This window comes from Cricetulus griseus, chromosome 5, assembly GCF_003668045.3.
Source record: "Cricetulus griseus strain 17A/GY chromosome 5, alternate assembly CriGri-PICRH-1.0, whole genome shotgun sequence".
Lineage (NCBI taxonomy): Eukaryota > Metazoa > Chordata > Mammalia > Rodentia > Cricetidae > Cricetulus > Cricetulus griseus.
In genome coordinates, this window is record NC_048598.1 from 37,368,733 (window position 1) to 37,382,755 (window position 14,023).

A 14,023-nucleotide genomic window follows, 5' to 3' on the forward strand; every position below is an offset into this window, starting at 1 on the left:
TGTTTAACTACTACTTCTTTGTCCTCTTCCTCTCTCTTCCCCTCCTTCTCCTTCTTGTTTGATTGTTTGAGGCAAGCTCTGAACGGAAAATTATTGGCTCAGGACCCCCAAGACCAAGTTCCCAGCACAAAGGATATTTATTTGCCTCAGAGGTACAGAGGGCAGGGAATAAGAGAAAAGGACAGGAAATGAGAGTTGAGGGAAAAATGAAAGGGGACAAGGGAAAGAGGGCAAGGGTATTTATTCCAAGGGGACGAAAGACTGACTGTATAGAGAGAAGACACACAGAGCAGATAGAAAAATGGCAGTTTATAAAGGTTCAAGGGGAAAACTCGTGCTAGGATGAGGTGTTTAATTTCAATTGGTCATGTTAATTAGGTGAGAGAGGGGGTTTGATTGCTGGACTTCAATACTTTGATAGCTGGACCTTGGTAAGTCGTCACCCTTAGGAGGAGGTAGTGACCAAATATAAGAATAGACCTTGGTGGCTAGCTTTAGGAATGTAATCTAACAGTTTATAGCAAGGCAGAGGGAATCGGCAGGAAGGTCAAGGCATGCCTGAGCCACATGCTCCAGTGAGTTAGTACCATATAGGTCTCGCTATATGGCACTGACTGTCCTGGAACTCACTATTTAGGTCAGGCTAACATCGAACTCATGGAGATCCAAGTGCCTCTGCCTCTGCTTTTCAAGTGCTGGGATTAAAGATGTATGCCACCACATCCAGGCTAATTAGTTCTTTTCAAAACTGTCTCCAAATAGTCACATTCTGGAGCATTAGAAAGTTAGGTCCCTAACACGGGAAATTAGATCTAAGTGAGGAGGAGGAAGAGTAGAGAGTAGATAATTAATGTTTGGGAAAATCACATGGAAACCTACTGTTTTATAAGATTTAGAACCGATAGAAAAAGCCAGTATACACCTCTCTGCATCCCCTGTACTGGAAAGGCAGAAGGAAGCTAGTCTCTGTGCAATCAGTGAACTCTAGGTTTAGTGAGAGACTCTGTCTTCACACACACACACACACACACACACACACACACACACACACACACACAGAGAGAGAGAGCGAGCGAGCGAGAGAGAGAGAGAGAGAGAGAGAGAGAGAGAGAGAGAGAGAGAGCAAACACGCAAAGTAATTTAGTCAAATCCACAGAGAGGAGAGCAGCAGCAGTCTGGCTTCCTGGGGTGAGACTGGGAGAGTAGAGGAACAGGAGAAAGTATTTATGAGAAAGTACCTGTGCAGGGTTTCAGTTTTTCAAAACAAAAAAGTTGACAAGGGATGGCTGTGCAGCAGTGTGAATGTGCTTAACTTAAAAGGCTGAAATGGAAAGTTCCACGATATGTGCATTGTACTACAATTGAAACAAAAAAGAAACTTAATGTACAGGGAACTTTGGATGTAGAGACAGGAGACACACAGGGAGAATGCCATATGATAACAAGCAATGACTAGAGCAGGCTAGCTGAATGCACGCCATGCCAAGGAGTGCCAGCAGCCAGAAGCTGGACATACAGGAGTCTCCTCTGCAGCCTTCAGAAGAGCCTTGCCTTGCTGACACCTTGATTTCAGACTTTCAGAACTGGGACAGAGTAATTTTTGCTGTTTTAAGCCAAATAAATAAAGAAAGGGGAACCCATGAGCCTTAGAGCTCCTGATGTAAGCTTCTGGGATATATATCACTCCGAGCTATATATCTTGCTAGCTTGGAATGGATTCAGGAGTGTGAACTATCATTATTTCATGTGGATTAAGTGCTTGAAACGTACAGGTCTGAAGTGTCTGTAAATGCACCTGCCCAGACAACAGCCAAGTCTCATTCTTTTCCCTGGGGGAATATATCTGTCCTTGTAAATCACTGCCTAACTGGAGAATTACCACGAGGAAAGGGGAAGCAGACAGACTTGCATTCTGTTTTCCAAACCCATTTCTGTACTATCGACTCTCACCAGATCCGGAGCAGAGATGGGAAAATGGCCAAGGAGTTAGGAGACTCATTTGTGTGTGTGTGTGTTTATTTATTCACCTGTTTTCTCATACTTAACAAATATTAAGTGCCTTGTGTGTCCCAAGGGATAATTTGTTTAGTTGATTAATATGTATTGCCCTTATACTTGTCTCTTGTCTATGTGTTGAAGATATTGTAATGAACCAGACAATATCACTGCAGCCACTGTTGTGGTCTTAATGTGAAATTCCACCCCCAAGCTCATGTATTGACCTCTTAGGCCTTCAAGTGGGAAAGTTACAGAAGCTCTAGAAACCAGAGTCTTGCTAAAGGAAACAGGTCACTGGGGTGGGCCTTGAGATTTAATAGCCTGGCTCCACTTCCTTTTCACTCTTGCTTCCTGACTATAGATGCACAGGAATGAGCTGGGCTCTTGCCATCATCCCTTCTCTGCTTGTTGTGATCTGCCATGATGGATTGGACGACCCCTTTACCTGGAAGAAGCAGCTTCTTGTCAGATGTTGCATGACAAGACTTGTCCTGGGCAGAAACTACACCCATGTCTACTTACCCCAAATAGGAAGCCCATGACAGATCAAAATACTGATACCACCAAAGTCCATCTTGGTGAACCAATGAGTTTTATTGGGGTTATTGACAGGAATATGAACGAGGGTTAGTTACAGGGGCAGAAATGACTCAAAGACAGCTGCATCACCAAAGCCCACCCCAGCACGGGTGACAGTACACAGAAGCTGGAAACCTGGGGCACCCTCACAGCCGCAGGCTGCTCAGCAGGTCAGAGAGTGTCCCATCCAGGTGGTGCTGTTAGTCTAAACTTCTTCCAGGCAGTTTGGGAAGTTGTTGCTTCTTCCAGGTAGCTGGTCTGGTTTGAGAGTCTTGGAAGGTTGCTTGTCTGAGTGTGACTCTCTGGACCTTGGCACCTTTACTATTGGGAAAGGGGGGCCTCATGAATCTGGTCAGTGTCAGAGATTTCCTGAAGCCATTTTGAGCTGTTTACCTTCTGGCTTGAGCACCTCAGCAGAATGGGGTGTTTCCATCTCAGAGGAAAAGGATACAACATCAGGTTATTTTGTCACAGGGAGAAAAGGCTGCTAATGTGACAACCATTGTGAAAATGCCCCTTTTAGGGCTGGAGAGATAAAATTTGGTTCTTAGCACTCATGTTAGATAACTCACAACAGCATGTTTCTCCATCTCCAGGGCATCCAACACCCTCTTCTGGTCTTTGCAGATGACCACACACACACACACACACACACACACACACACACACACACACACACACACCCTCTTCTCTTAAAAAATTACACCTGTAATGCCATTTGCTGATGTTTTCTGCCTGAGTCAGAGAGCAGCCATGTTAACTTTTTTTTTTTTTTTTTTTTTTTTTTTTTTTTTTTTTTTTTTTTTTTGGTTTTTTGAGACAAGGTTTCCCTGTGGCTTTGGAGGCTGTCCTGGAACTAACTCTTGTAGACCAGGCTGGTCTCGAACTCACAGAGATCCACCTGCCTCTGCCTCCCAAGTGCTGGGATTAAAGGCGGGCGCCACCAACGCCCGGCCTCCATGTTAACTTTTCTTTCCGGCTTAATAAAGGCTCCCCGTCCCCTTGGCTATGGTTTGTGCCTAATCTGAGCCCAAGAAGAAGCTGCCAATGTTCAGGGTGTCTCCTTCACTACAAATATAAACTGCCATAGTGTCTATTTCTTAAAGGGTCCTGGTAGCCACCTCTTATTCTCTCTATGAGGTTTAGTTAAGAATCAAGACTTGGCTGGCCCAACCACTACCAAGAGTACTCATCCAGTAGCTGATGGAAGCAGAGGCAGACACCCACAGAAATACACTAAACTGAACTCTAGAACCCAGTTGCAGAGAGGGAGGAATGAAGATCAAAGGGGTCGGTACCAGGCTGGTTAAACCCACAGAAACAGCTGGCCTAAACAAGGGGGAGCACATGGACCCCAGACTGCTGTCTGGGAGGTCAGCACAGGACTGGTACAGACCCCTGAAAATAGATGTCAATGAGGAGGCCTCTGCACTCCAGGGGGCCCTGGTAGTGGATCAGTATTTTTCCCTGGTGTAAGAAGGGACTTTGAGAGCCCATCCCACGTGAAGGGATGCTCTCTTGCCCTAGACACATGGAGGAGAGCTTAGGCCCGGCCCAGGATGATGTGGTGAACTCTGGGGAGCCCTACCTTCCCTGGGGAGTGGAGGGGGGATGGGTAGGGGAAAGGTAGGGGGGGTTGGGGGATAGGGTTGGGAGAGAGGGGAGGGAGAGGGAGAAGGGATTGATATGTGAAGCAAACTTGTTCCTAATTTGAACTACTAAATAATAAGAAGAAGAATAAGAAGAATAATAAAAGAATCAAGACTCTAGAGACAGAGCCCTTCTCTGCCACTTGATAATAAGCTATGGTCCTCCTCCCACCTTAACTGCACTAGATATTGCCTGAGCAGCAGCATCTGCAGAGAGAAAGCACCAATAGTAAACCAATTTCATAAGGTTGTGGAGAGGCTGGCACACATGATATGCGTGATGAAAGGGTGCCAGGTCTGCATAAATGTCATTATGAAGGGCTCCAACTTTTGTGAAGATAGATGAATATGAGTACGGGTTGGTTAACACTAAAGGAAAATAAGGAGGGTGATTTGATATAGGGAAGAGCCGGTTAGCAGAAGACAGCTGTGCCAAGGCCTTAAGGCAAGAATGCATAGAGCAACATTCATACAGAGCAAGATCAGGGAGGTGACAGGATGGTGAGTAGAGAAGAAAACACATCAGGAAGGCGGAGAAACGGTGGGGACCAGGTAAAAGAACCTCAGTCCTGAATTTGGAAGTCCCTGAATTAAGTGCCAAGAGTGCTAATGATCAGTTTCCACTTTCTAAATACATGATCAGAGGTAACTTAAAGTAACCAATGTCTAGCAAACATGTGAGAGACAAAATCATTCTTCTAAAGACTCTCCATGCTTTGTGATGCCACGGACCTTGATTCTAATGTTCCCCTTACTTTGTCTTCTCATATACAAGACTTATTTGTGGTGAGCATAGGCTTTCTTTTCAGCCTTACCTAGTAAATGCTTCACTTTTCTCAGATGCATATATATTTAAGAAGTGTGTGTGTGTGTGTGTGTGTGTGTGTGTGTGTGTGTAGTTGTTGGGTTTTTTCCCTCTTTGGGGGCCCACCACCCAGCTTCCTAATAAATACATGGAGACTTATTCTTACTTATGAATGCCCAGCCTTAGCTTGGCTTGTTTCTAGCCAGCTTTTCTAACTTAAATTCTCCTGTGTCTCTTTAACTACATTTTGCCTCTGGGATTTTTACTTTTCTTTATTCTATATATCTTTTCTTCCTTCTTACTCCATGGATGGCTGTGTGGCTGTGTGGCTGGCCCCTGGAGACCTCCTCTCCTTCTACTTTTCTCAATCCTTGATCTTCTGCTTTCAAGACTAGATTTCCCTTCCTATTTATCCTCTCTTCCAGGCAGCCCCACCTATTCCTCTCCTGTCTAGCTATTGGTTATTCAGCTGTTTATTAGATCAATCAGGTGCTTTAGACAGGTGAAGTAACACAGCTTCACAGAATTAAACAAATGCAACATAAAAGAATGCAACACATCTTTGCATCATTAAACAAATAGTGGACAGCATAAACAAATGTAACACATCTTAAAATATCATTCCACAACATGTTTGTGTGTTTCTTAATATATGTATGATAACTAAGTTCATTTCAGTTACCAAAGTTTTGATGGCCTGAAAATAACAACACACCAACTACTCTGTGACTGGTGGTTCTTCTAAGTTCTGCTAATTTCTGTTTGGCTAAACTTAACTGCCCCAGCTGCTCTGATGAGCATCAGTGAGTCTTCTGGATAAAGGGGCTGGGTTTGATAACCACTGTAGCAGATGTACAGTGTAGTGCCTGAAGTGCCCAGTTAAGGATGGCTTATTTTACTTTGTGGTAGTCTTGTGTGGAGCTATAGAATAAAGCTTACGTTGTCAAGGTCCTTAGTGCTCTTTCACTCTCTAACAAAACGATCTTCAAAACAAGCTTTTAGCTGTACAATTCACCAAGGTCTCAACTTCTCAACTTATTAAAATTAGTCTGCTCTGCTCCTTATGCCTGCCTCAGGGACATGAAGCAGTCACTTCTTCACTAGGGGATTCTCTGGGATCCGAGACAATAAGCCCTGAGATGATAGGAAAATTTTAACACTGTGCAACTTCAGTAAAGGCACACACACACAAAAGAAAGCCTTATCTAGCCAGAATTCCAGACGGAGATCTGACAAACTAGTGAGCCAGCTAGACAAACTGCTGGGCTTTCATCTCAAATTAGAGCCCTGAGGATGAGACCAGCCTTTGCAGCAGTGCTTGCCTGGGCAAAATGACAAGGGACAGTTGGTTTCCAGGACTCGGGCTAAGGTTTATCTACATCTGGTCCTCTGCTAAGGGCTGGATTCCTTCCTCTGCTAAAATAAGTGGACTCTCCAGGGAACCCAGAGAATTACTTGCTGTCTCTGCTTCTGGTGGGAATTGAGGCTCTGGTGCCATTCATTCATCCTATATTTGCATAATCAACACTATTTCTGAAAGATTAGTGGACTTGTCCCAGTAATTACATGTGGTAGAAGGAGGACTAGTGGAGACTGACCAGAAGCTCTTCCTGGAATCTTAACTTTGAATAGAAAACAATGTCAGATACCAATGGTTTTAGCTAGACAGAAGGCCACAGCAGCAAGAAGGAAAGTTTCTGGCTTTAGATTATCAAAGAATACAATGAAGAATACTCCATCCAGTGTATCAATTATTTGTCTATGCAGAGTGAAGTTGTTGTTTTCTTGAGGTAGTCAAACTTGGTCATTGATCAAAGTCATCTGTTAGTTGTGTTGACTAATTACAAAGGAAAGACATCTGGAGACTTGACTATGCTGGATAACAGAGACCATGTTTACCCATTGCAATTACCTATTGCATTTACAATAGCCAAAACTTCTCAGTAGTTGAGAGCACTTATCACTCCTGAAAAGGACCTATAGGAATAGTAGCCAGCACATCATGGCAGCTTACAACCACTCCAGTGACAGTTACAGATCCAGGGGAGATGTGATATCCTCTTCTGGCCTTTATGCCTATACTAGGCATGTATATGGTGCACATACATACATACATGCAAGCAAACACATACAAAATAACTTTTTAATATTTATTTATTTATTTATTTATTTATTTATTTATTTATTAACAGGGTTTCTCTGTAGCTTTGGAGGCTGTCCTGGAACTAGCTCTTGTAGACCAGGCTGGTCTGAACTCACAGAGATCTGCCTGCCTCTGTCTCCCGAGTGCTGGGATTAAAGGTGTGCACCACCACCGCCCAGCAATTTTTTAATCTTTAAAAAATAAAATAGTCACAAATGGACAAAATACATGAAATCTTGGTTTATGTTACACTTGCCATAAAAGAACTAAGGGCGGTGATATCAGGGGCATGGGTAGGACAAGGGTAGACAAGCATAACAGTGATCCTATCTTACAGCCCCCAGAATGTTTCCAGCCTCTGGTGCAAAGTGGACTGTTTGAGCTAAGCAAGAAAGCTGAGAGCCTGGTGATGTTTAATTGGTAAGAGTCTCAAGACAGAGGCTCAGAGGGAAAAGAAAGAATGAGCAAGCAAGAGAGTAAGGGATGCATACATAAGCACCAGAAGGGATCATGAACAAACTGGGTGGCTACAGTGGTACCCTTTGAGTTGCTGGCCAAAGCAGCTTGAGAGAGAGAGAGAGAGAGAGAGAGAGAGAGAGAGAGAGAGAGAGAGAGAGAGAATAAATGACTAGCTAAGCAGGGAGGAGGCAATAGACACATCTTAAAACAAGTATCTCAAAGTCTCCCAAAAAATAGTCCCAATATTCAAGGGTCAAACAGGTTTTTGCAGCAGTGGAGGGGAATAATTCGTCCTCAGTTGGTAATTGTCCCAGTCCTGGCTAACACATCTCTACCAAGCAAACAAGGAGAGTTAGACTGCTTTCAAGGGATTTAGCTACATTCCAGAAGTACCAAGTATTACTTATAAAAATTTCAAAAATATCCAAATATCAAAAATACTCACCACAGTAAACTTCAAAATGGTGAAGAGAGCAAGGGAGAGGAAGACAAAAGAAGAAAAGGAAAATAAATTAAAGGCATAAAAAGAAGTGTGTGTGTGTGTGTGTGTGTGTGTGTGTGTGTGTGTGTGTGTTTGCTTAAAAATAATAGCAGATTGTATATGGTAAAAGAAGATAAAATGATTAAGAAAAGACTGCACACAATAAAGACATTTACTATGGAAAGAACGGAGTCATGGTGACAATAGTAAAAGGACAAGCAAGAGTCTGAGCAGGGGAAAAAAAATCAAGTGACAGTCCTCATGGAGGACTACCCATTTACACACTCACAAAAATACTGAATAAAAACCCAGAAAGAAATGAAAAGATGATCAGCACATTGTGAAGGCAGAACATTGCACACTATTCAAAATGAAACAGAGAGAGGAGAATGTAAATACAGATGTACAAACCAGAATTACACTGTGGGCTATCTTCCAGCAGCCTGTCCATTTAACTACAGTACCAAGGTGTGCCTGGGGATGGTGGTGAATGGTGAGGAAGAGAATACCTGAAGAACTCTGTCTGAAAGTGTTCCATTTTTTTTTTGAAGGTAATGAAAACAAATATCCGAAGAATTCAAAAACTTTCAGTAAATAAGCGTAAGGACACATCATAATAAAACTTTTCAAAAGCAACAAAAAGAATACTTCTTAACGAGAGTCATAAGAGTGAATCATTCCCAGAAGAACCAAGATAAGGAAGAGAGCATATTGAGGGATAGAAAAAAACACAAGGAAAACACAGGAGAAAGCAAGAGTGAAGATGGTGGAGCTGCCCTTTAAAGTACTTAAAACAAGCCATATTGTCTTCACCTAGAATTGTATAACCATTGAAAATGCCTTTCTAATATGAAGGCCAACTAACATTTCACACTCAAATACTGGAAAGGCATTTTGACAGCAAATCTTTAGCATAATAAATGTTAAAGGAAGTCCTTCAGATGGAAGTCTGCATCTATTAAAGAGGAACGGAAATGACAAGCACACAGCAAATATGTGATGGTTTTTCTTGTTTAAATCACATTCAAAAGATAACTAAAGGGTCCCAACTGACACTGGGCAACAAAGAGGGCACCAGGAAGCAGTGATTGCTGGGGAAACCTTGGGAACAAAGCTCAAAACTAGGAAACGAACTTGACCAGAAACTAGTTCCCATATGCAAACTACAAACAAATTGCATCACAGCAATTCCTGTATTGGAAGACATGACAGTTATATTTCTGACATAATACCCCTAGTAAATGGATCAAGCCAAGACTGAATGTTCGAGACAATGGCACTGAAATTAAACAGGTTTTGGCAATACTTAAAGGGGTAAATGATAAAATGGCAGACAGCAACAGTACAGGTAACCCTTCATTTAATGCATCGGTGATGCATCCTTTGCAGCCACATAGACATGTTGCAAGATTATACACATGAATTACACAAAGCCAAAGCAAAGTCAATGGCAGTAGCAGCAAAGCAGAATCTCATGGGGACTCAGTGGATCTGGAGAAACCACTTTGAGAGATCATGGCCACCTTCGAATACAGATAGCCTAATAGAAGAAACAATAGATAGCACTACTATGGCAATAAAAGACAACATGGCTTCACGAAGGGGAATGCTCCAGTCCATTCATAGCAAAATGAACATGTAGGTTAACCACTTCCTCCTGTGAATGGCTTGATTCAGTAGCTCAGCCTTGGGAAGCATCAAAACTCACCCATTCTCCGTGGTGTGACTGGCGTCTGGACCATCCTATTGCTGCTGTGGGCTTACTAACTGGTAGGACAGCTCCAAGGACTCTCCACAACTGCCACCTTGATGCCCTGATCTGGAATAAGAAAACTAGGAAGGAAAAACCAACTGCCCAAGCGTTAGCCTACCCTCAAGATGAATTCAAATCCAAAAACAATGGTGCTATGACCTAGCTGGGTTGAGTTGGAGCCAGTTTTTCTGTGCTACTTTGCAAACACACATTGTTGTTTTTCTTTGGTTGGTTGGTTGGGTTTTTTTTTTTTTTGGTTGTTTGTTTGCCCCCCTCCCCAGACAGGGTTTCCCTGTGGAGCCTTAGCTGTCCTAGAACTTGCTCTGTAGAGTAGACTAGTCTTGAACATACATTGTTCTTAATTTTAAAGTGAAAACAAATAACAACAAGAATGTTTTAATCTGTTTTTGTCTCCTTAGGAGGTATATAAGCAAGTGAAAACAGCATTTGGGCTTCAGTGAGTGTTGAAGCCTGGTAGCCAGTGGCCCCACAATTGGACTCCTCTCTCACAATACCTGGCTTTCCACAGCCAAAGTCTGTTCTACTTTCAGTCCACAAGACTGGGTGTGAATAAAAGTAATTCTTATCCTTTTATTTAACATTCACAATGAGAAATCAGGTGTCCCTTGCTGATAGTCTGCTGTAGGTCTCTACTCTATATCCTTCTTCAGGCAGTTGAGAGAAATTCTATTTTTTTTTCCGCTGATTCTTTAACATGATGATAAACCAACTGCATTATGTGTGAGGTTGTCTGAAATGGAGAACACTGTAGAAAGGTTGTGTCTTTTTCCTTTTATAATTGTGAGTACGCTGGCATCAACTGTTTCAGTGGAAATGCATCAAGAATGGCAGGCCTTACATTAAGGGGATGGTAATTGTTTTGATTATTATTTCTTCCATTAGGTTAATATTTGCTACAAGGTAAAATCTCTTTTCCACCCTAACAAAAGAAACATCCTGTGTCTGTGCCTGTCCCCAGCTGTCCCCTCACTGTGTGAAGATTAACACTGATAACTGAGGGAGGGGACTGATTTTCAGTTAGACCTGCTCACTGAGACACATGTGGAAGACACTGAGGGGTGGTTCTCCAGGTAATCCCAGCTGTTAGGGTTCTGCAAGGTGGAGTAAAGGTGAAGAACTGCTACCTTGTGCAGCAGGGACCCTGTTGTATCAGGCACCCTGTGCTCTGTGCAGATCTATTCATTCTAAATCTGTGAGGTTCCTCCAAACCGTATCACTGCTGATGGTTATGACTAATTCTGCCTGTGCACACACCTGTCTTCCAGAACATTCCGGACAATGCCAAAACTGTAAATGACCCACCAAAACAACTTCACCTATAGCCAGTTCTCAGTATCTGTAAAATGGCTCTAGTTAGTATGTGGTTCTTCAATAATCCCTAATGATTCTTTGCATCTCAGGGCTATTGATTGTAATGTCTTCTTTCAATCTGTTGGCTAGGGATTCCCTTAAAAGGAAGTTAAATTTTCCTACTAAATTCCTTAAAGAATTGGGGAAGTATGTTCATTTGTTAAGTTCTCTCATGGGGCTGCAACCCTGGACAACTCCAGAATGCTGGAAGTGGCAGAAGAGAGCCTTCTGCAGGAAAGAGCCTGCAATTGATAATCCAATACCAAGTAGTGACATGGACTGAGCAGACTGTATTTGCATTAATAGACACACACACACACACACACACACACACACACACACACACACACACACACACACAATATCAATTAAAGAAAAAAAAAGCCATAGACCATGAATTTAAGAGAGAACATAGGAGATTTCATGGTAGGGGTTTGGGAGAGGAAAGGGATGGGGGAAAATGATGTGATTATATTTTAATTTAGTTAATATTTTAATACAATGTAATTATCTTTTAGTTTTTTTTTAAAAAAATCAAGGTATTAGTCAGGGAGACAGTGGCACAAACCTTTAATCCCAGCACTCAGGAAGCAGAAGCATACAGATCTCTATGAGTTTGAGGCCAGCCCAGTCTAGAGAGTGAGTTCCAGGTCAGCCAGGGCTACACAGAGAAACCCTATCTCAACAAAAATAAATAAAAAACCAACAAAAACAACTATCTCTTTATAAATAAGTCAACAATGCCTGCCGTCATTTGTATTCAGCATTGTATTGGAGATTTAAACAGTGCAAAAAAGGTAAGAAAAACAAATGAAAGCTACTCAAGTGGGAAAGGAAGAATAAAACTCCTGTCCACAGACAATGTAAAAAGTTCTTTATGGAAATCCCACTCAAACTATTGGTTGAGCTTAGCAAGGTGTGGTGGTTAGAAAACTAACATATGGGGGCTGGAGAGATGGGTCTGTGGTTAAGACCACACACATACTGCTCTTGCAAAGAATCCAGCATGAGTTCCTAGCACTCATATTGAGTGGCTGACAACCAATGCCTCTGGCCTCCATGTGTACCCACAGGCACACACACCTGCACACACACAACTAAACATAAGTCTTTTTTTCAAAGAAAAGAAAATTAATGTGTGCATGCACACACACAACTAAACATAAATCTTTTTTCAAAGAAAAGAAAATTAACGTGTGAGACTCAGTTGTATTTCTATCTGCAATCCCACTCATTAGAAATTGAAACAAAACAAATATACTAGTATGAGTGCAGAATACTTAGGGATAAAATCTATAAAATACATGCCTGACTATACATTGAAAGATGCAAAATATTGCTGAGCAAAATTAGAAGTTATAATGAAGGGAGAGATGTCCATGGTAGAGGTTCTTGGTTAGGTATCAATTCTTCCTGTCTTGTTTTGTTTTGTTTTGTTTCTACAGGATATAAAAAAGAAAGAAAGAAAAAGAAAAACTCTTAGCAAGCCCCTTTGGTGACACTGGCAAATGGATTTCATAATTTACGGAAATACAAAGAATGTAAACACATAAGCATCGGAAATAAAAGAATACTAACAATTTAAACAGTGTTTAAATACTAACACTGCCTCACTTCATGACACTTTAAAACTACAGTGAATGAGAAAATACAGTTTTGTTTGGGTCTTAAAATAGATGAGGATGTCAATAATACACAGGACTGAGCACAGAAATGGGCTACACATATATGAAAATTAGTATTTGACAAAGACACAGGGCAATTTGATAATGAAAGACTAGTCATTTCCACAAATCTTGGTCTTCCCAATGGATATAAATACAAAATGCATAATATCTAAGATAATAAATGTGTTTTAAAAATCTTTGTATCTTTGCATAGAGCTTAGGCAAAGATTTTTTCAGATGTGATACCAAAACGCCCATTTATCTCAGAACAAAACATCAGGATTTTAACTGGTCCAGAGAGATGGCTCAGCAGTTAAAAGCCTTTGCCACCAAGCCTGAGATCCTGGACTCCATCCCCAGAGTCCATGTAGTGGAACTAGAGAACTGACTGCTATCACTTGTGCCCTGACCTTCACATACAGTATGTGGTAAATGTGCCCACTTACATACACAAACAAATGAAAAAATTTGAAAAAAAAGTAAAGGTTTTCTTTGAAAGGTATTTTAGAAGAACAAAAAGGATGCTAGGGGAAATATTACAAATGTCAAATTAAAGATAGAGCATGGCACATAATCACAGGAAAGCATATGCGTCAGTCACTGGGAAATGTAAACTAAGTCTGCTATGAGATACCTACCACCTTTGGGTGTGTCTATTATTAAAAAAGACTGATCATATCAAATTTGATAAGGATGTGGAGGAGCTGTAATTCTTACATGCTGCTGAAAAGAGAATAAAATGGCATAAGCACTATTAAAAATGTTGGACCATCTCCTAAAATGTTAAACACTTACATGGCCTAGTTATCATACTTTAAATATTTCTTCCAAAAAAATTCAGGAATGTGCCCACATAGTAAATTTTACATGGATGTTCATGGAAGATTGATTGATAATAGTACCAAATTTGAAGTAATCCAAATATCCATCAATAGATGAATGGCTAACTTGCCATATATCTATATAATGAGATACTAGTCAAAACGGAGTGAACTTGTATCCAGCAGTCTGATTCTCAAAATTATTGTAACTGATGGAAGAAAAATTTAAAGTATCGATTTTATTTACAAAAAACTTTAGGAAACACGCATTATTTATTGTGATAGAAACTGTGTCAG

The 14,023-nt window shown here is 41.3% G+C and overlaps 1 pseudogene; it reads left to right on the plus strand.

Annotated features, from left to right (window-relative positions):
* Positions 1–1,479: 1,479 nt before the first annotated feature.
* LOC100773306 lies at positions 1,480–9,881 on the plus strand (annotated as a pseudogene).
* The last annotated feature ends 4,142 nt before the right edge of the window (positions 9,882–14,023 follow it).